Genomic DNA, 14,596 nt, shown 5'->3' on the forward strand with positions numbered 1-14,596 from the left:
ATAGGTCTTTTATTGACAATAAAATAGTGTTGAAGTATCTATCTTTAATAATCATTTTACATGAATGATTTTTCACTAACAGATGCATTTAGGTTGTAGGGAGAGGTCCTCCTTACATTTAAACTGTGTTTCAGAAGAACTTTTGTGAGTAGATTATGTTTAATAGCTGGGTAGGGGAGAATTGTTCATGCTGTGATTGGTTACCATTTATTATACCATGATCCCCCCAAAACGTGCACGCTGATTGGCCAGCGTGCCCATTGTAAATCGAGTTATACTAATGGAAAAAGGTCCGGTCGCGGACTTTTTCCATTAGTATAACTTTTTAAACTGTCTCGCTATGTTAAATGGGTTTAACATGGCGAGACAGTTAAAATAAGCAACGGAGATCTCCGTTGCTTATTTTAAAGTCTCATGTTAAACCCATTTAACATAGCGAGCAATGTTTAAAAGCAGGAGCAAGATCTCCGTTGCTTTTTAGTCTCGCTATGTTAAATGAGTTTAACATAGCGAGAGTTTTAAAATAAGCAACGGAGATGTCCGTTGCTTATTTTAAAACTGTCTCGCTATGTTAAACTCATTTAAAATAGCGAGTCACTAAAAAGCAACGGAGATCTTGCTTTCTCCATTGCTTTTGCTCAACTCTGATGTACTGCGCGCAGTACATCAGAACTGCCGCGGATGCCAGACATCTGCGGAAGGGCAGTAAACAGGCATTATACTATGCCATTATTTAAGAAAAGTAACAGTTTCGTTTCTTAAATAATGTCATGGTATAATAGCAATAACCCACTTCTGGGTGTGGGTAATGCTAATTTACACGGTTGGCTTTGTTTGGTCCCTCGGGCTTCGCCCTCGGGACCAAACCATGCCAACCGTGGGTAAATTTAGCATTACCCACACCCAGGCGTGGGTTATTGCTATAGTCTTTTCTAGGGAAATGCAATGATGTTCATTTTTGTGCTAGGCTGGAAAATCTATAGATTTTGTTCACTGTAATCTGGTGTAGCTTGGCATTTTGACTGGAATTTAGGGTCATTATTGGTAGGCCTTATTCTACTGCGGTGGTGGTGCCGCAGTAGCGTTGTCACCTCACAGTAAGACGTTGTCCTGTTCGATTCTCAGCTAGAGCATCTTCTGGGTGGAGACATGCGTGAATGGGTGTACCTTCGTTGAAGGTTGTGCGTCAGGGGAGGCAACTCAGCACGTAAAAATTCTTCTGCCAATCATTAGCGGACTGGAGAACCACTGTGGCGACCCCTAACCGGGAAAAGCCGAAAGACACAACAACAACAACATCGGTAGGCCATATTCTAGTCTAGATATTAGCACATTTTTTGCTACTGCTGTTTTCTATTTTGAAGTCAGACAAATAGAAACTGCATAACAAATTTTAAGATGTGCTGTTACTGTACTCACCACTGATTCTGTAAGTTCTTTGAATGATTGTATTTGGTCAATAAAACTCCTAGATATTTGTAATCATGTACTTTCTCTACTTAGTTTGTTGCTGGATTAAGGATTTTAATGATATCTGTGGTTTATAATGGTTTAGTTATGAGCTGTTGACCATCACCAAACATCGACCATTAAATACCAAAAATGGTGAGCCAAAAAAAAACACACACACAAAATCTTTTTTTTTGTGTGGGGGGGGGGGGGCAAATCCCTTCCCCTCATAAATTATATATGCCAACTCCACGGTTACATCACAGTGAAGAAAGGGGGAAAAAACCCTGAAGAGCATGCCACCATATTGCACAATACAATATACTGTTGCAAAACTCACTGCAACATTAAATTCTAGTATTTAAGCCACTCAGCTACCAGTGCAGCGATGACCTCTAACTCTACTGACTTAAGCCACTCACCCACCAGTGCAGCAATCACCTGTAACTGTACTGACTTAAGCCACTCAGCCACCAGTGCACTGATAGCCTGTAGCTGTACTGACTTAAGCCACTCAGCCACCAGTGCAGCAATCACCTCTAACTGTACTGAATTAAGCCACTCAGCTACCAGCACAGTGATTGCCTATAACTGTACTGACCACTCAGCCACCAGTGCAGGGATCACCTGTAATGGCACTGGTTATAACTGTTTGTTATTCAAAAAGACCATGTATATGGTTTTCTTGGCATTTATTAAGAGATTGTTTCCTTGAACCCAATTAATTATTATGATAGAATCAGCCTGTAGCGGCATTTCAGCAGACTAGAGTGCTAATCCAGACATGATGAGAAGGATATAATTAATATAACATGATTGTTGTACACATGCAGTTTTTCAATAAAATGTGATGCCATCTACTAAATACAGAAACAGGAGGGATTCAACAGTGGTAATCATTATTTAAGAGTAGACACAGAGCTTGGAATGCCTTTGTGCATGAGACTTGAGAAGAAAGACTTTTTTATTACATTTTTTTATTATATATTCCACAAAAATATATACTATAGTGCTATCACAGACAAGTGGTAAATAGGAATGACCAATATGAGGGACAGATGGTGCACATCTAGCACATAGCTGTAAGTTGCTGAAGACAACTGCAAGAATTACTTTACTACTCCCAAAATGAGACTTGGATGACAAAAATAGGGAGACATAAGATTTTAAAATTTTTGCAATATTTGTTTTCCTTCAGTTCTTAATCCTGCCTGACCATAACAAAACTTTGCCTGGTATAGTGATTTACCACATTCATATCAAGTTCTTAGTATACTGCTATGTCTACTTTGTGCATGAGCAAAACTTCAGATGTGTTACTTTATATTTGATATATTTCACTGCCAGTTCATTTCAGGAATCCATTTTTATTACAATTATGTGCTTTTTCTCTCCTGACATCACTGAATATTATGATCATATTCCTCCATTTTGAAGGATTTCATTCAGATGTAATCCTCTATTTTTAGGGACATGTATGTTTGTATCATATCCATGTAATTATTCTTTGGGTTGCATAGTACATCAATTGTTTGTACATTCCTGGCATGTTTTCAGAGGCTTTATAAGGACACTCTGTCTTTCTCCTACCTACCAAAATATGTAAGTTGGTTGGCTACTAAAAACTAATAATACATATTTTGCATTTCGCTTTCCCTTTATGGTCAATGCAGAAAAAGGTTTACAATGGCTCAAATATAGCCACAGCACACTACACAAACACACTGTAAAAAGGTACTTACTTAATCCTTTTACTCCCATAAGGACTAGGTCTCAGTGAAAAACTCTATTAATCATGGAAACTTCAACTACCCCTCAATAAACTGAAACACCTTTACTTTGAATGTAGGATATGACCAAAAGTTCCTAGATTTAATAAACAAAAACTCCATATACAAGATAGTCAAAGAACCAACTAGAGGTCAAAATATCCTATACCTGGGTCTTACAGATTTAGCATTTATATGTGCCTTTCCCCATGATATCCTCCTCCCTGGTTAAATCTAGTCATAAACTGATAACCTTTACCTTTAAAATCTTGAAACCAATGGATGCCAAAGTCATGGAATTCACAGATTTCAAATGCACAAATCTTCTCCAATTCTATGATGAAGTCACCAAATTTACTTACATCAGTATCACTCAAGACATTGATGCAGCAAGTAGCTGCACAAAAAATATATGCTCACCTAGATAAATACATAAATCGAAATCTAAATAGAATGGGACATTTAACAGCAAACCATCCTGGTAATCTACAAACATAAATAAACTGTACAAGAAAATAAAAAAAACTCTTTGAAGTATATAGAAGAACAAATGACCCACAAATCAATGTTAACACTAAGACATTGTCAAAGAATTAAAACAAAAAAATATCAAAACCAAGGAAGCCCATGAACTAAGGCTAGCATCAGAAGATAAGGATAGTTACAAATCTTACTTTAGCTACTCCAGGAGTCTAAGAAATAATACCCAGCATTGGTCAGAACTTATTCAGGATGGCACTACTTACTTAGATCCAATCAAAGCCATATTATGGTCAGAACCAGGCCCCCTCCTGCCATTCCAATGTCCCATTACTTGGCTATCTCCTCCCAGTTACCATAAACACTGTTAAAACTGTCTACACATACTGGTTTCTTCTTTACTTTTGAAATGATTACAGTAATGTGGATTTAATTTATTGTTTAATGCATTTATCCTTTCTTGAGTGAGTTAGTCCCACTATGCTAGTAGTCTCTTTTCAGGGAAGGCCTGAGAGGGCTGAGATGATATTTATACTATTAGGTGAAATTTGACCAGGGCATTGGTGAACTTCCCCAAGTCTTTTCAATAGGTGTCGTGGGATCTTTTACATCTACCTGGCCTACCACCAACTCAGGCAGATGGAGCCTTGGTTTAACCTCTCATAGAAAGGATGACACACTCAGTACTGTAGCAACCCTCTTATGCTGCACTACCATGTCAGCAATCCACCTATTTGGTATAGGAATAGAACCCACAGTGATCTGCACCAAAGGCAAGTGTGGTACCTGTTATGTCACTGGCACTCAAATTTTATAGCAAAAACACTGATGACCATTTGCTGAACAAAGCAAAACAGTTGCACATTGAAAACAGACTTAGCATAAGCAACAGTAAACTTCTCTTACTTTGAAACTCACATTCATTGAAAATGCACCTGGCCAATGGCAGAGTAAGTGTACTTTGGTTCCAAGGATGTTTTCAAAACATGGGCCCCCTGCAAACAATTTTAGCACCATTCAAAAATGTATGTGTTTTTTTGAATCACCTTCTTCATCGTTTTATGTTTATTTTTTGTTTAATACAGTAACATTTGTTAGAGTGCATTTTAAATTTGTAGTTTGAATATGTTTTCCAGTAAGTAGTAAAACAAAATATATGAACCAATAATGACAAAAAGTACCTATTTCAGAACATTTCAACATTAAAAGGTGACTCAAACTGTGGTTATTATAATCCATAAATATCTGTACTCAATAATTATGGCCACCAAATTGACTGCGTACACATCACATCTGATTGTGATTAAAAAGCGGTCACAGTAAAGTATTCTAATTTGCTTTACCCAAATGCATACTAGTCCTGCAAAGGCATACTAATGACTTTTTAACTTTATTAGCTTGCCAGGGTCACTCATTTTTATCTACAAACATCCCCATCCTTTTCTATTAATAATAGTAATGACCAAAGGCACATATTCCAAATTTGTTTCACACAAACACACAGTAGCTAAATTATTCCTACTTATTTCACACACACACTAATCCTGCAAAGTGAGATTAAAGACTGTTTAAAAATGGCCAGATAAAAGCTTAAGATAATTTCATCCACAGAGTGAGGCCTTAGCCACACCCACAACCGCAATTACAGCCAGTTTGTTGACAGTCTGCTCCCATTATTGTTAAGAAATAAATAACATGTACTTTATACAGTTTAATATAGTCCATCCAAAGCTACCAATAAAGGTCACAAACATCATATCTTAAGATCTCGCCAGGTGTAGTACAGTTTAAACAGAACAGTATTTATACGAGCATAAGAAATATTAATTGCCTGATAAGATACGCTAAGTCAATATGCACAATCTCTGCAGAAGTAAAAGTCATCTGAATAATTTTACATTAAAGAGAATGATTATTAATCACAAGTTACTGCTGGCAAATGACTTTGCATTTCAACAAAATGCCCTTGAAGAATAAATTACCTGTGTCACATTAAAAACGGTATGCTGGTGATATTGCCATAACATTTCCTGAACTAAATTAGCCATGCAATACGGAATGACTGTCAAAAAACAACCACACGTTCTAGTTACTTGGCTACAGTCTAGGAGACCATTAAGGAGCCTAATTCAAATTTCCGATTGCTTCAAAGCATTGTCTGCTTAAGTGACTTGCTCAGTGTTCCACAGTAGGTAAAGAAAGGTGGAAAGATTTAAACCCTACACCCTTGCCACAGAAATCAGATCATTAATAAACCACAGCTTTAGACCTTTCCAATACCTGTCAGACTAACAGTTTTTAATTAAATGCTGAAATCCTTCACAATCCAATCTTGTAGAGAAGACTGCGACAATGACTACATAACGTATGCTGAAGATTAGATAATTCTGAACATCGTTCCAAATAATGCAGGCTATTTGACCTGGCAAATGTCAATCCCTTTGCAGTTACTGGAAGCTGAAAAGAAGGTACTCCAAAAATATATTCCTAAATGTGACATGTTTGGATTATATTGCACAATCCAGGTCTGTTAATTCATTCATTTATTCTTTAGTGTACTGGCTAAAGCAAAACAATTATAGACAATATAAATGTTGCTTTTGCTCAACAACTTCCAAGTCATACAAAAATCAGAAAACAATACTGTCTACAGAATATTGTTTTTTGGATGGGGGGATCTTGCATCCATGCAGGGCACCGATATCTAATTTTTGACTTCCATGTATCTTCTCTGTCATCAAGAATATCAATCCCTTAAAAAAAAAAAAAGAAAGAAAAACAAAAAGATTATCAATCTCTTTTAATATCACTCAGTACAGGTCAGACCTGAATGACTAATAATATTGTATTGTTGTAACATAAACCTCGAGAGACAACACAGGCAGATTGCGGACAAATGGAGCTCTATGCATGGTAATGATTCAGGCCCCTGCCAGCAATAATCCCATTACTTGGATGTCTCTCCCCAGTTACCATAAACACTGTTCAAACCTGTCAGTATACATACTGTTTTCTTTTTCACTTTTAGAATTATCAGCATATAGAAGGAAATAAAAAAAGAAAGAAAAGAAGGAAGAAGCTCATAATAAATGAAAAAAAACAACTAATAAATGTCTGTAAGGTACAGATAATACATACCATAAAGGACACTGCTTTCTTATGTAACACACAGATTACAGCAAATGATAACATTTTTCTATCAGAAAACCTTCAGTCTACAGAAAAAGGCACCATTTTTCCAAAAGAGAAGGTAGAAGAAAGAGGCAAGGGGCAAGTGAAAAGGAAGAAATCAAAATTGAATATGGAAGAATTGAAGACCATTACTGTAAGAAAAAGAGGAGAAAGACAGATGTTGACAACATGGCTCAAGCTGCAGCTGTACAATAACAGCTGGATGAGAATTGTATGCTTGCAAATGTAATAACTAATGAAAACAGTGGGATTAATAAGATTAATTGTGGTGAAGATCATTCCTTTGTAACAATTGATAGAGCAGATATTATTGAATTAGAAGCTGAAGATTCCTTAGATCTGGTCAGAAAAGAAATTCTTGTAATTAGAGATTCAATTATTAGAGGACCTGATACTTACATTTGCAGAGAAAATAATGAACATTGAATACTGTTATGCTTGCCAGGAGAAAAATGAGGATGTGCAGCCGACTTAAAAATGTCTTCATGTAAGGAAGTACAGATCTGTTTTTATTCATGTTGGTACAAATGATCTCATCCACAAGGACCCTCTGACTGTTAGCAGGGAACTTATAGCCCTCTTAGATAACATAGCTTGTACAGGTGTTAGGACATATTTTCCACAAATCATATATAGAAAGGAAAGTCAGGTCACTGTGAATGAAAAGAGTTTTGAGGTAAATACCTACACAAAAAAATGTCCTGTTTTAAAAAATGGAAATGAGTAGAGCATCTGAGCCCAGTTTTGGGTGCGTGTTCAGACAGGATGGCATGCATTTGTCAAGATCAGGGAAGACAATTTTTGCAGTAATTATTTTGCAATATTTGACAAACACAAGGCAGGATTTTTGTCAGGTTATAAATTTAACATTTCTCAGATAGCAACACTGGATTTGTCTTTGATGGTTGTTAATGCTAAGAGCATTAATAATAAAGTTTTCATACTGGAAAATTTGCTACGTTCCCACAAGGTTGATGTTGTTATTGTTTGTGAAACATGGTTAAAGGACAATGACTGGAAACCAGTTCTGTCAGTGTATAAATGTTTTCACTGTAACAGACAGTCTAACAAAAAAATGAGTTGGAGGTGTTATGATAGGGATTAAAATAGTTATGAGACCTGTGATTATTACATGTTCAGTGATAACACCAATACCATAGATTGTGTAACTGTGACAATAAAGACAACCCTGGAACATATAACAATCATTGGCATGTATAGACCACTGAAGTCAAGTGCTGATGACCTAGAGGGATTCATACATTTCTTGCAAGAAAAGCAAGGGGGAAGAATAATAATGGCTGTGGACTTAAATTTAAAAGAAGCAAACTGGAATTATATTGATTCAGAAACATTAGTAAGGATGTTATTCAAAACATATGTTCAGGAACAACAATTGCTTCAGTTTGTAAAAAAAAAAAATACCAAAGCACAGAACATACTAGACATTGCTTGTGTTCCTAAAGAAATTACAGTTACTTCATGTCAAGTTTTACCACTGTTGATGTGCAGTGATCAATGGATTATAAAGGTTAATTTGTTGCTAGATAATTCTTACAAACGGAAAACTAAACCAATGCACAGAAGATTAACAACAGATCATATGAAAACAAAACAGTCACTATGTAAAACTAATTGAAGTGATGCTTTCGTTTGAAAAAACTGCAGAATGAATTTGGAAAGTTTTGAAAGAGAAATTGTTTGAATGCAAAAAATCAAAAAAAATGTTTAACACCAGGATTTAGGCACACAATATCAGGATTATATATTTCCATAAGAACAAGATACTTCAATAAGGTGAGATACAAAAAAATTAAGAAATGGAAAAGAGGTTGAAATACAATTTTGAAAACTGAAATAAACAAGCTGGACAAACAAATTGCACATAGTGTGATACAATATTAAGAACATTTTGAAGAAAATTTATATAAATATATTGAGCATAATGGGAAACCATTTTATAAATGTATAGGATTTGGAATGAATAAAGACATGCAAATTGATAAGTGGTGTGTGGATTATAAAATTTATTCTCAGACATAAATTATTATAGATATATTTACAAATCCTTATGCAAAACACTGTGGCTCCACAAAGGGTGTGATAAAGTGCCCTACTGATATGGAGGTAACCTCAGACACTAAAATCAAATTAGATTAAATTGAAAAATAACTATGCAATCTGGATCCAAACAATCTACAGGGAGGAGATAGAATTAATAATAATGACCTGAGAATATTTCAGCAAGAACTTACAGTGGCATTATAGCTATTATTTACTAGGCCATATAAATATGGGGAGATTTCTCAAGATTGGAGGCATGCGCTTATTAAACCTATCTTTAAGAGAAAGTGAAGTAGGAAAAACCCAGAGTCATATAGACCCTTAAGTCTACTTTCATATTATGGAAAAATAATGGCGAAGGTAAAGGTGGATAAGTTCATAGCTCACAACTGTCCAGAATTTTGCAGAATATACAGATTCTTGACTCATATTTTTGGTCCTTTTCTCATAAAAAAAAGAAATTATGTTCTTACCATAACGTTCCATGTGAGTCATCCATCTCGCCATTCATTCTTAACTGATGGGTTTGGAGCCAATCCTCAGCTCTGTCTCAGCCATTTTTACAAGCGTGAAGTCTTCAATTAGCTCGAGGATAATCCCCTATCCGTTGATGCCCTAGTGTGCTCCTCAGATCTTGTTTGAGTGCATATTAAAATTTCTATAAAGGTGATCTCTTATACTATAAGAAAATGCCTGAAAAAGGTCAAAGTCCAATTATTAATAAAGTCCAGATCCCCCAGAAATCCACTGGCTGGGGGTTGGAGGGAGGGACATAAGAATGAATGGTGAGATGGACAACTCACATGGAACATTATAGCAAGAACATAACTTCTTTATGTGAAGTTGTCCTATCTTGACTTCATTCTTAACTGATGGGACAGCATCCCTAGCACCATTAATCTTGGATGACTCAACAGGAGTATATTCTTCAGCACAGTGGGTGCAAAGGAAGCCCTGTCCATGGAGGCCATATCTACTTTGTAATGAGTGATGAAGGTATGAGGTGTTGCCCAAGTTGCTGCTGCACAAATGGTATCTATAGGAACTTTGGCACAAAAGGCTGAAGAAGTAGCAATGGTTCTAGTTGAATGAACCTTTACTTTGCGTGGTAATTTCTTATTCACTGTGTTATAAGTAAAGGAAATATAGTCCGATAGCCATTTGGATAAGGTGGTTTTTGCTACCGCTGTACCTTTTTTGGCTTCTGAGAATGACACAAAACGTTGATCAGATTTTCTGAATTCTTTTGTTCTATGTAAATAGAAACATAATTGTCTGTGGACATCAAGTTGGTGTAGCATGCATTCTGCTTTATCGCCATACTTGGGGAAAAAGACTGGCAATTGTATGGTTTGATTTAAATTGGATTCTGAACAGACTTTAGGTAGGAAGGATTGATTTGTTTGCCGAGAAACTCTGTTGTCGTAAAATAAGAGATATGGGGGTTTGATTGAAAGTTCTTGTAGTTCTGACACCCTTCTAGATGAAGTGATGGCCACTAAAAAGATAGTTTTCCAAGTTAAAAATTTTAACTCGCATGATGATGCAGGTTCAAATTGTGGAAGAATTATCCTGGATAGGACAAAGTTGAAGTTCCATGGTAGTAGTGGAGGTTTTATTGGTGGCCTTAAAAGGCAATTACCCTTAAGAAAGGCTTTACACAATCTACGTGACATAATGTTTGGTCGATTTTCACCTAGATGAAAATTTGATGTTGCGCTAATTGTACCCTGATGGTAGCAGCTGCAGCACCCTCTTCAAAAAGCTTCATTAGAAATTCTAAAATAAGTAAAGGGGAGCGGAGTAAGGGTCAATTCTATTTTCTAAAGCCCAAATAGAAAATCTTTTCCATTTGTTAAGATGCAGTCTTCTTGTTGATGTCTTATGAGAAGATATCAAAATGTGTCATGTGGACAATGAAAGATTTTGTAACCTGGCTATGTTTGGAACTGGAGCAGCCAAGCTGTCAACTTGAGGGTTTCTAAGGACAGGTGAGGTTGTGGGAAGGGGAACCAAATTTGACAAGGCCAGTAAGGGGCTATCAGAATTAAGGTCCTTCCCAATATGCTGGCTTTCTGTATAACTCTGGCTATTAATGGGAAGGGGGAAAGCATATAGGAGTCCCGGGGCCAATCGTGTATCAGTGCATCCCTTGGGGACTTCCCCAGAGGGGGAATTAGGGCAAAATAGTTGCTGCATTTTGTGTTTGTGGACATGGCAAAAAGATTGCAGCAAGGCTGGCCCCATTTGCAGAAAATGCTCTCTGCTACCTCTTATTTGAGGGACCACTCATGTGGCATCAGTATTTCTCTGCTGAGTTTGTCCACAATCACGTTGGATCTTCCCAGGATGTGCATTGCTATTCAGAAGCATTGTGAGTAAGTTGCCCACTGCCAAACTCTGAGGGCCTCTCGACAAAGGGGATATGATTTGATTCCTCCTTGTTTATTTTCCATACAACTGACATATTGTCTGTTTGGATTGCAATCGTTCCTACAGGCAGAGTGTCTTGGAATGGCTGCAACGCTAGAAGCACTGATCACATCTCTAGAACATTGATGTGCAAGTGAACCTCGTATTTTTGCCATGTGCCTTGGGCTGTTCTTCCTAGATAATGCCCCCAACCCTATCTGGGAAGGGTCCATGGTCACCGTGGCTAATGGAGTTGGGGGAACAAGGGTTTTGCCTTTTGTCACCTAGTTTGATTGAAGCCACCAAAGTAGATCTCTTTTGCAAGCTTGCATCAGAATAATCTTGTGAGACATCATAAGCATCTGCATTGACCATTGTGCAAAAAGAAAGCACTGTAGGATCCTCATATGCATGCTTACCAGGGGAATTACTGTAATAGCTGCTGCCATTGTGTCCAGCACCTTTAGAACCTCTCTGGCTTGACTTTTTGTTTTGTGTAGAACATTCAGGACTTCTTTTCAAAGGACTTGAATTCTCTCTTTTGGAAGGTTTACCATCATTGTGACTGTGTTTAATTCTGTTCCTATAAAAACGGTATGTTGAGATGGCAATAAGGCAGATTTTTTGTAGTTGAGAGTAATTCCTAACTGTGCAAATAGTTTCAAGGTTGTGTCTCTTGCTTGGATGAGTAGTTGCTTGGCGCTGGCGGTTAGGAGCCAGTTGTCTAAGTATGGAAACACTCAGAATCCTAGTCGCCTCATGTGAGCTGTGACTACTGCCATGCATTTGGTGAACACTCTGGGGGCTGTATTGAGGCCAAAGGGCAGAGCCAAAATTGATAATGACTGGCTCCCAGCCGGAAGCACAGGTGACTTCTGAATGGCCTGTCCATTTTGATGTGGTAGTATGCATCCTGAAGGTCTATCAAGCACATCCAATTGCTTTTCCTAGAAAAGAAAGTATTGACTACAATGTGACCATCTAGAACTTTGTCTTTTTTACTGACTTGTTCGGTCTGCTGAAATCCAGTATGGGTCTCCAGTCTCCTGTCTTCTTTGGAACTAAAAAGAATCTTGAGTAAGTTCCGGATCCTGTTTGATCTGTGGGAACTGACTGGATGGGTCTTTTTTCTAGCAACTTTTGAATTTCTATGGTTGCTTGATCCCTCTGATTTGGTGGAATATCCAGGACACTTTTGATTTGCAGAGGTGGCATTGAAAAGGGTATTGAGTAACCTCTGGATATGATTCTTTGTACCTATCTGTCTTTTGTAATTTTTAACCAGGCAACTGGGTAGAAAGACAAACACCCCCCGACTGCCTCCAGAGTGGGACAGATGGGCCTCCTCTCAGGAGTGCTGAAAAGGCTTACTGAAGAAAGATTCATGGTCACCTTGGTTCTGTGGAGCCCCTCGGCCACGTGGTCATCGTCTTCCATTATTACCTCTTTCTCTGCCCCTGAAGAAGGGTTCAGCATGTGTGTCAGGAAAAACTTTCTGTGATTTCTGGAACCATATCTTTTGCCCCTTTTGACCCTTGAGATCTGGAAGGGGTGGAAAAATGTACTCCCACAGCAGAGAGAGGCTTTCCCTCCTGTTCACACCTGGTTAAAGTCTCTTTTACTTTAGGACCAAACAAGGATGAGCCATCAAAGGGGGTGTTTATAAAGGATGACTTGAAGGGTTCTGCAAAGTTACAGAGGTGAACCCAGGAGTGTCTCCTAAGGGCTATTCCTGAAGACGCTGACCTACTAACTCCATCAGCTGCATAAGAGATTAGCCTCATAGACAAATTCACCTGGGAGTTAAGGGTGGAGAGCTGGGATGATACTTTCTTTGATATCCCCTCAGCTACTGAACCCTGGAGAGAATCTCCTAGCTCTTTTATGAGATCTTTCTGTAACCTAGTAAAGTGGGTTAAATAGTTCTGAGACCTGAGGGTAAGGGCCACTGATGAATACATGCACTTTCTGTATCTGTCCATCGTGTGCAAATCTTTATTTGGAGGATGAACAAATGAGGACATTTCCGATAATTCATTTTTAGTGGCTGCCGCCACCACCATAGCATCTACCACCTTTTGTTAAAAAAGCTTTGTCTTCTGGGCTGGTGATAAATTTATTAGACCTGCTAGGGACAGGCTCCACTGTGTCTGGAGACTCCCACTCCTTTCAAAAAACTGATTCCATGAGCTTGTTGAAAGGCGGAGACACCCAGGAGGAGGAGGGTCGAGATCCAAAAGCTTTCAGGTACACGGACTCCTCATCAGAAGGGTTGATGGGCTTCCAGCTGCCTCGATGTTTTAGGATCTCTAGGATGTCCACAAAGGAGACTTCTTCAGAGGGCGATCACGGGGACCCTTCTGATACATCGAGGTCTGTATCAAATGTAATTGACTCCTGTAGGGAGTTCAAATGCTTCCACTTGCAAGTATCCTTTCGAGAGCCCTCTTCAGAAGGATATCCTGGAGAGGTCTCAGAAGATAAGGGTCCACCCACTGGGGTTTCCTGAAGTTCTGGATCTCTACTCCTTTATGGAGTCAGTTTTGCTGAGACAGACACTGGTGCCGTAAGGGATGGAATGGGAGTAACTGAAGGTGAGGCTGTCTCTGAGGACATGGTTCTCCTCATAGCCTCTAAACCCCCACTCACATGAACCGAAGGAGGATCCAGCTTCGGGGAACCAAGAGGCACCCCCGGCACCACAGGACCAGACTCCGAGGCAGAGGTAGGAGCTGAGCTCATGTGAGCTGAAGCTCCAAGAGGAAGGGTCAGATCCAACAAAAGGCTGGCTCCACTCATCCCCCCAGAACTGACCAGTGAGTGTCAGCTCCTAGACTTCTCGGATGGCACCGAGGTAGTCAAAGCTGTAGGAGCCAAAGATCCTGGAGCAGGTCTTGGTTCCAAAAATCCCATCACCATCGGTTCCACCCCTTCCGGCTCTGAAACCGCGAGTTGAGTCGAAGGAGGAATTGAGGTAGAACGTGGAGGTGTAGTCAGTTCTAAGGCCTTGGTGGTCAGTTCCGATAAAAGTTTGGCCAGCGCCGGTGTCTTCAGTAGTCTCTGCACCACATGATCCACATCAAAATTGGAAAGGCTCCTGAAGGATCTGGATGATGGGGCTGGAGAAGCTGTCATTTGCAGTAATGGTGATCGCAATGTGGGAGATACTGGCTCTGTACTGTTAAAACCAATGGCTCTGACACCATTGGAGACAAGGTTGAGATTCTCTC

The sequence above is a fragment of the Protopterus annectens genome, chromosome 17.part0 (assembly GCF_019279795.1).
Source record: "Protopterus annectens isolate FY-2018-M chromosome 17.part0, PAN1.0, whole genome shotgun sequence".
NCBI classification, from domain to species: domain Eukaryota; kingdom Metazoa; phylum Chordata; order Ceratodontiformes; family Protopteridae; genus Protopterus; species Protopterus annectens.